The following is a 9,672-nucleotide window of genomic DNA, read 5'->3' as shown; positions in this document are numbered from 1 at the left end:
GGCATAGTGCATTAATAAAGAACTGTGGCCACAGTTGAGTGTTTAACGGCTAATTTACTCCTCCAATAAGTATTCAGAATCAGAACGGTTTTACTAATATTTGTTTGAGTTTAATTTGTCTCAGTAATGCATACAATTAATAATCTTAAAATAGCTATCTTCTGTTCTCAAGAGAAAAAGGCACTTACTGTCCTCCATCAGTAACAGGATGGCTTTAGGAATAGGCGTTTTGTGGTGAGAATGAAGATAATCAAATAGAGTCACAGAATCACAAAAGGCTAGTCATTGTCACAATGCTCATTTGCTTAATATTCAGTATTACACATGCTAACAGTGCATATGTAAAGGTAAACGTTACGCACTGGTTCAGTTACTGATGTGCTAATGATGGCACGATTGCATGTTTGCTAGATCTCTAGGCCACAGAACAGGGTTCTAATCTCCACTACACACCGTGTTATATGTGAGCATGATGAAAACTTATATAATAATTATATGGGATGAAAACACCTCTTTTGGTGGTCTTTGAAAATGCCTCGATTTGAGATGATTGTCATCCTTGATAGAATAGAAAGAAATAAGCCTCGGGGTTGTTAGATCTGTTCTTTTAATGGTTTATCCAATTACACAAAGAAAGAATGAAACTTGACAGCGTTTAAAAGTTTTGGGAATATTGTCGAAGTTCCAACTCTTTGTATCTTTTTTTAAACATTTGTCAGTTTTGTTTTGTTTTCTTTCAAACTTCATATGCTGCAATACTGGAGGTTGTACCCTCTCAACACATAGTGGTAATGTCACACAAAGTCATCAAAAGCATCTTGATCTGATGTGAACAGCTTCACACATTCAGCAGGGTCACAGAACTCATCAAGGCAGCAGTAGAGGTAATCAAAATCTGTTACTCCTCTCTATTTCCACGCACAATAGCTGTAATGTGACCAAAATTCAATCTAGTGATGTGTAAACTTTTATTCATGGGTCAACAAATCCAGCATGGCTGTATTAAAGCTTACTGAAGTCTGTTAACCAGATCTGTTTCACAGAATGACTGTAAATGTTACCCAACCTCACACGGTAATGTATAAATTCCTGTTTCATACTTATGGAAAACATTTTTGGTCTGGATGTGAACAGCGCCACACATACAGCAGGATCAACGATACTCTTTAAGGCGTATTAGAAGTTACTGAAATCTGTTTCCCTTCTATTTCACACCTAAATTCTCTCTTGTTATGTCTAAAAATCTTTATGTTTTATCTCAAAAACCATGATGTCTGATGTAAACAACTACACACATACAGCTGAGAGCAAAGCAGTACTAAAAGTTAACAAAGGAAATATTTCTATTAACTCAGAAAAGATTTAGAGTCACCTCAATTATATATGGTCATGTATACTTTATCTATGAACCCCAAAAAGCATTTTGGTCTGATGTGAACAACTTAATACATACAGAAGGGTCACCAAATCTGGCAAACCCGTATTACAGGTTACCAAAATCAATAGCTATAATATTCAATAGCAAATAAATCAGCTATAACGTTAACCAAATTTACTCTGATGATATCTGAACGTTATTTTTAATATTCCTTATGCTTAATGTGTTTTACTAATAGTTTACTAATCATTCACTTTCATTCTGGCTTGAAGTTAAATTGAAATGATTGCATATCCACTAAAACAGACAAAGCAGTCCAAAACAACTAACGCATTTCATTGTTTTTCTGTCTCGTCTATAACCTGCCCTAATAAAATGACCGAATGACCTCATTTCATAGTTTAAAAGCACCTCGCCGGACAGAAGCGAGCATTTCCAGCCGCCCCCTTTTTAAAATCAACTACAGCTTTGTTTTTTCTCCAACAGACACAGACTCCCAGCATCCCTTGCGCGCGGAATGGCGGGTTGTGGCATGAAGCGGTAAACCGTCCTGCGCGTTCAGTCGTTTACCCGTTACCGTCATGTCGTCGTTTGTGACAGAAGTCCTCGCCAGCTCAGGAAAACTGGAGAAAGATGACCTCGCCTGCAAAATCTCCAAACTGTCACGGAAAGTGGAAGAAACGAAGGTAAACAGTGTAGTGGAGTTAGCTAGCAGCTGTAAAAACCTCAATATTAGTTAACTTGACGGTAAAAATAATCGGTGTTTTGGATTACTTAAAAATTATATTATTTTGATTGTTTGCACGCTGACTCTTTGATAATAATGTTAGCGTAACGTTAACGTTACATTGGCCGACCGTTAACCAAAGTGAGGCTAACGCTCTTCTCGTGTCATGATTTCATTTAACTTTGAGAATAACAAACGTGTAACAAGCTCCTCTGGACAATGAACACTTTGTTAATTCGTGTTTTAATCGGGAATAAAGCGGTATTGTCGTGACATTGTCTGGCTGACGTGTCACGCTACTGATGTCGTTGGCTGTCAGTGCCAGTCTGGGCTCTTGACTTCAGACAGATTAGCCTCCTTTCACCCGTGCTTGTGTTCTTTCCCGTCTTTAGACGGTGTAACACAGATAAGTAAAAGATCTGTCTGGGTTTATTTTTTCCCCCATCAAGTTGCTAGTTTTATTCTTGATCTTGTTTAGGGACCTGCGACGTTTTTGTCTGAAGAGGTCATTAATTGCATGACATTAAATTTAGGGCTTTTTGTAACCTTAATGGAATTAAATCTATCAAATGAACTCTCCTATTCATATTTCTTATCCGATCGGAGAGATTGTTTGTTTATGCTTGTGTATTAGTGAACAAATACAAATGCAATCTCCACGTATGTGTGTGTGTGGAGTTTATTATTGGTTTATGTTTCTGTGTCTTTAACTGGCCTCTCTTTGCTCCATACAGGAAGAGGTTACAGATATGATAAATAAAAAATATATTGAGTTTATACCTAGCATGGAGGGAGCAGAGGAGCTTTTGGACCAAGTTGAATCAGTTTCCAAAGACATTGATTTATTAAAAGCTGCATTGAGAATGAGGTACCTTTTTATTTTACTGTTAATAAACAGTTATGCATCGGTATGCAAAAACAACTCTTTACGGTAGTTCAGCATGTGTAAATTAAGTGTTTGCATTTACAGGTTCAGCAGAACCTCCACGATGCCGTAACAGAGATACGCTAAGCTTAAACAGCAGCTGCTAGAGAAAAACACTGCAGTTATAGACCTACTCCAGCATCTCCAAGAGGTATGCTACTGGGATTTTGTATAGGCTTAGTGGATTTTCTAACCATAAAGTTGACTTACGATTTAAAGCATGTGTGTTCTTGTAATGCAGTGAGCTATGTAAGAACAGTTCACAATAATTTGCTTGTTTACATAAGCTGTGGCACATGGTTTGTGTAACAGAAAATGTCATTATTTTGAAATGCTCTTATAGTTTGACACAGCAATAGAGGAGTATCACAGGGCCTTGCAGGAAAAAAACTATGTGATTGCAGCCAAGCAACATGGAAAGGTCAGTCACAATCAACGTTCAATTCATTCATCACATTACCACCATGTGAATTTAACAGGCTTAGTTAATTGTATATTTAATTTATTTATGATTTAAAATGTTCCTCCAGTTAGACACATCTTAAATGTGATTCATTGGCATATCGTTTATTTAATTTGAATAGCATTTTGGTGAGTTAATAGCTCTATGAGTTACTATGCAGTGTCTTAATCACATGTTCCTGTTTTTCTTATGCAGCGCGAGCTTGTGTGGATGCCCTGAAATCCTGGAAAGACACAGAGTTGCCTTTAGTTCGGGCCTCAGCTCTGAGAGATCACAATACAAAGAGAGAATCTCATCTATCACCTTGGGAAGAGTGGCAGAAACTGGCAGTCTGAAATTGCCTTCCACTAAAAGTAACTATTTTACTTTAAAGTTGGTATGAAATGAAATTCACCCTGTCACTGATGCATGATGTTTATCTTATTGTGACCAAATCAAACATGAATGTCATTTTTTTCTTTGTTTTCAAATGTCATATTTTATTCTTCCAGTGCAAGGACAGACTTGTTCTGGTGGTAAATGCCGGATCTCTCCAGTCATTTAGTTCGCTTAAACCTGTCCTTCTCTTGTATCGACTGCAAACTCAACAATCGGATCTGCCTCCATTCGATTAACAATCATTGGATTAAATCTATAAAAGTCCATAGCCTACAATTAATCTATTTTTCTTTAGTAATCACTCAGATATGTCACAATACACAATACTGTTGCTGATATCTAACTAGAGAAAAAAATGGTATCTTAAGAACGTTCTGTCTCTGTTTGGCGATCTAATTAGTTTTGATCTTCTTTTTCAGCTGAAAGCTCACTAGCGTGAAGTCTTTCCTGAAGACAGCACTTCATTTGAACAGAGGAGGACCTAAGGGAGATGAATCTGTCCCACATGCTCTTCCTCCCCAGCATTCTCCAAGCCCTCTCCATCCAAAGAGAGCTTCATAAAAAGATTAAACTCTTTGGTAAGAATAAGTTTTGGGTGTTACGGCACATTTGTACCACTAGATCGATTTGTTCACAGTTTGGTCTGTAAGTTAACTGCCTGACTCTTTGTCAATCCTTTAGGGCAAGTGCTGTTTAAGTACATGCTGAAGCTTCTCTGATCCTGTAAATTCTCAAGCTGGTGGTGGAAGTGAGCAGTCAGCCGAGCAGGGTGCTGTCTTGAGCTTGCAGTGTACAGAAACCAAAGCAGAGCACCCTGATCCCAGCCAGGTTTATACCAAAGTGCTCACCGTGCTTAAACGCTACATGAACACCTTTTGGTATGTTGTGTTTGGTGACCAAAAAAGTTGATTCTGTTTACAGGTAGACGGGTTATCGTGACTAATACTTGCAATGCATATTCAACATTTTTGGCTGAACTATCTGTTTACTAAGTTAACTTCAAACTTTGTAAAGCTGAGTTTTAGAAGTCCCCTATAAAATCTGCACATTACATTTATTTATTATATAACTCTTTATTATTATTATTATTATTGTTTATATTTTTAATGAATACGATAAAAAATCTAAATGAATATTCTGTCATCATTTACTCAAGCTCTTGTCTTTCCAAACTAATCTTTAACTAAGGCCTTGTTAAACTATTCCATATGAATCGAGCAGTTTAATCCAAGCAAATAAGCAAATTTAATTTAGACTTTTATTCACATTTAAAGACACAACATAGAGCAAATATATGGTAAACATTACACAACACTAGAACCAATCATGTGTGTTCTAGCATGCACAAGTATCTGTTTCTGCTTTTTGTATGTGAACTCACATTTACTGTTATGATTCTGTATGCAGGTTATTATTGGTCAGACTCAGGCCTAAATGCAACTCGGTTATAGGGAGTGTCACTAGTTTATCACTTTAAACAAGTGGTTTTAAAAAGTCTTCCAGTAGACTGAGGAAAGCTTTTTTTCTTTCTTTCTTCAGATGTGTCTATAGATGAAAAAGAAGTGTCTGAGATTTTAGAGACCTGATATGGAGGAGATATCTGAATGCATCATTCGTGAATGCCTGGATTCATTCCATACCCGGCTAACAGTAGTCTGCCAGTTGGTACTATAGTGAGGTATGTGGCTGCAGAGATCTGTCGGCATATGAGAATTTATGCAGCATCCTTTTGTAATACTATACAATTGTATTCTCAGGTTATCAAACAGACAGAAGATTTTGAGAACAGTCTGAAAGAAATGTACTACCGCAGGGGACTCGACGGATCTCTTGAATATGCCAGGAACATCAACTGCCACTGCAGCAAAATGCCAAGATAACACGTGACAGCGATGATGACACTGAGATGCACAACACAGTAAAAGTGCGCTCTTTAAATTCTCAATGTCGTTTGTTGAAACATTTTTTTTTGTTACACCCTGATTCTTTCTGTATGCTCTTTCAATAATCTGTGATCACCCAGAGTATAAACTGTCCCTGGAACTACCGAACTCAGTGGAGGAGAAGAAAGGAAGGAGTCTAATAATAGAGAAGTGGCCATTCCCAGTCAGCCAGAGCCTGGAAAACCAGAAGCAGCTGAGTCCCAACACTCTATGCCTTCCTGCCGCATTGGTGAGTCAATTTTGTAGCAGCTCCTTGAGCTTGCCATTCCAGACTCTGTCTGGGACAGTGGGCAGTCTCCCGTAGTGAGTGCAGTAGTAGGCATTACAGACACTACAGTAAGCGGATGCTGGTATGCTTTTATCTGTGTGGAAGCTGCGGTGTAACTTCATAAATTTATTTGTATTTATTTTTATGATGCAGTCAGCTTTTTCTACCACGGTCAGAACATTTTCCACCTGTTCTACGATCATGGAAATTACCATATCACAAACAAGGTTTTCTCTAAAATAGCAGTATTCTTGGTGTACTGTTTGTTATTTGTTTAATGTGATTCTGTTTTCATAACTTAGGACAACTTCTGGGATTTGCCTACTTGTGCAATTCCAACACAATAACTGCATGTTCATAAGCTCACCACCTTTTAACCTTAGGTTTCAGTTTAAACCTCACCTTCCTTTGAAAATGAGGTGGCTTATTTTGTAGACTTAGTCCCAGGCTTGAAGACTAGGTGAGGGTGCACTGACACATTTTATGATACAGTTCAAACATCAATAAGAAATGTATACAATTAACAATGCATTGCAATTCACGTGTAGTTTGTTTCAAAAATCAAACTATAATTAAAAAAAAACATTATTATTAAGTTATACTACACTAAAATATTGTTATACTATTTTACCATATTTTTAATTAAATACAAAGAAAAAAAATCTAGCCATTTGAACAGTAGTGTAAATAGCAATGTTCAAGGGTTTTCTTTCTATTATTAAACAAGATTGCCCGATGCTTTGTGGCACAAATGAGCGTTCAAAAAAGCTGAGATGTTGGAGAGACTGTCCTGCACGTAACTTCTCCAGCGGATGGCGAAGACAATTGCTCTGTAGCCGAAAAGCAAGGCTATCAGACAAATGCGATCAAGCACCACAAATTCACTGTCCTTAAATAAATGGCAGAAGCTTTTTACTCGTTGTGGATAACAGTATATAAGCATATTGTGCCTGGAAGTGTATCACTTTTATTTTTATGTTGTGTATTTTTAGGTAATTCACCAGCTGAGAGATTAGGAAAGGTTTGGCAGGCGTCTTGCCTGTGAACATATACTGCAAAGTAGCCGGACTCTCTCCAATGCTGCAATATCAGGCTGATTAACAAAATTATGATGTTGGAGGTAAGGCAATCTCGTAATGCTGCTGCTGTTGTTTGGTAATGACACCACTTAACGTTTCGAGGTGTAAACCAAGTGCTCTCATTCAGGACATCTCTACGTGGATGGTGAGCGACTGAGAACACTGTGTCAAACCATCATAGAAGAAGGCCGCTAGTCTTTAATCCATTGCGGATGAAAACAAGAACAAAAAATATCAGAAAGAGGGTTCCAGTGTATGTTAAGAAATGGATGACCTTAAAGAGATCTCCATGGTGCTAAATGCTAATCTACAGGGTGTGGACGGGTATTGACACTTAATTGTTTATATATGGTTAATTTTATGGATCTTATTAGGTTTTTCATTATATTTTTAGGATTATGTGTTGAGTTCACTTAGATTTCATTTGGAGCTCACGTTAAGCGTATTCTTCCTCTTGTTTAGGTAGGCAGAGAAGGACCTCTTGCAGTGGAGTTCTCCTGTAATGAGATGAGAGCCTCATTCGAGCCCTGTTCAAGAACACAGAGGCAGGCAGCAGCCCTCTCGCTAAAATGAAGTCAAATAAACCAAGACCAATGCAAAATAACGCTACTTGAGCTTTTCCTTACATATTATATTCTATATTTTCTATGTTGCTGAAAGATGCGTACAATAAATGCTCTAAGCACATGCCTGCTCTTATCAGTATGCCCTGTTGTCAGTATAGATTAATATGAAAAATACCTCAATAAAATGCAGCAATTATATGAAGTTGGCGTAAGCTGTGTAATCAATTAGGCGTTTTTTTTTTCTTAGAGAGTTGAAACAACGCGAGAGGCGCGTGTTTTAGTTAAAATAATTAAGGCTAAGAATAGAAGAGGAGTCATATTAATTTAAGTCTCGATGCACATTAGTAATAGAAGATAGGTGTGCATAGTTAAACTTTTATTTGGCGGCATTTTTACGTCAGCGCTTGCTTGACAGTTTTACGGCACCAGCGACAGCAGAGGTTGCCGTAGCATTAAAATTACAGTCATAGAATCCCTCAAAATGATGCATCGCGTATTAATAAATGCCTCTTTCATTTGATAATCTCCAGATGCTAAGTCAAGGACGTGTTAATTAAACGCACGTCGTGTTTCATGATTGCAACAAATGTTATTCACTCAGTCATGAGAAGTCTTGAACAGGAGGTTTGTAGATCATAAGATGTATCCCCAACGGCCTAGTGCGTCACCAGGAGGACGGCAAGAGGACTGTCGTAAAGTGGGATGTTTTTGGAGGTAGGAGGTCATTGGAAGAGGTAAGGAGGTTGTTCCCGAGTACGTTTGGGAATAGACCGCCACTTCTAGTACAGGTGTCAGATATTCCTGAATGCCAGGTGGCCTACTCAAATCCAGCGTGGTTTTGAAATTATTCACGTTCAGAATGTTGCGTTTTGGCGCTGCGAGTGCGTCCTGTGCCGGGCTCGCCGGCCCAGTGTCCTGTCGGGCCTGCTGCTGCCTAGTCCACGATCCGGACCGCTATCAGCGTGCCATCATCTCCAAGCGATACCACTCCAACGGCCCGGCGGGTCGGGCTGTGTCACGGTCGGCGTATATTCAGCAACTCCTCAGTAACAGATCTTGGTCTTGCGAAGCCGGGCGGCTAGTTTCAGTCAAAGCATGCGAGTGTGCAGTCTGCCACCACACAGAAGTAAAGCTAAGCTAATTAATAGTATAATGCAGCTTTGCTTGTACACACACACATACTGTGGAGCACAAGAGTAAATGTTGGAGACGAGACTGGAGCTCAGTCACTTTTGCTTGGCCTCTACACACAATCATTTTACATAATGACAGTCATCAGTCATCATTTACTTTCATTGCCATCTATCTCATCTCTTTAGACTCACAGAATAAATGAAGTCGTACAGATTTAGACATCATTATGGGAATGAGTTTAAACATTTGAGGGTGAACTGAGTACTGGTATAGCGCATCAGTGCGTTTCTTCTCAGTAGTGTCACCTTCAGATGTTAAAGCATAGCTGTAATTATATATATATCATGAATTCTACTTAGAGTGTCAGGGTCCTTGTTGCCTCAATCATAGATCTACATGCTAGGAAAATAATTAAGAATTATAGAAAGAGTGTTATTAGTCTATATTTATTACATTATGTTGCTGCTCAGCTATAAACTTTTTTATCAGCAAATTATAATTAGTCTTTATAATTAATTAAAATCTTTTTAAAAATATATAATAAATTTTTAAATTAAATAAATAGGTAGAAGAAGTCGTTTTATGAATTAGAATTAGAAGTTGAGAGATCCTGGAATATCAAGAACATATGGCAGTAAACAGCATGAAGCTATTGAATCTCCATTTTCAGGAGCCAGATCATTTACATTGCAGACATAATGGAGTGACTATTTAGATTTTTAGATCATCCCAAAAGAAGTCTCTTATATACAATAATGTCATTCTTTCCTGTATTGAAGTAGGCTGAATTTTCAGCAGCCATTACTTCAGT

The 9,672-nt window shown here is 38.0% G+C and overlaps 1 pseudogene; it reads left to right on the top strand.

Annotated features, from left to right (window-relative positions):
* Positions 1–1,829: 1,829 nt before the first annotated feature.
* Positions 1,830–7,775, top strand: LOC122326987 (annotated as a pseudogene).
* Positions 7,776–9,672: the final 1,897 nt, after the last annotated feature.

The sequence above is a fragment of the Puntigrus tetrazona genome, chromosome 21 (genome assembly GCF_018831695.1).
Source record: "Puntigrus tetrazona isolate hp1 chromosome 21, ASM1883169v1, whole genome shotgun sequence".
NCBI classification, from domain to species: domain Eukaryota; kingdom Metazoa; phylum Chordata; class Actinopteri; order Cypriniformes; family Cyprinidae; genus Puntigrus; species Puntigrus tetrazona.
The sequence above is the reverse complement of the archived record's forward strand: the minus strand, read 5'-3'. Positions and strand labels throughout refer to the sequence as shown.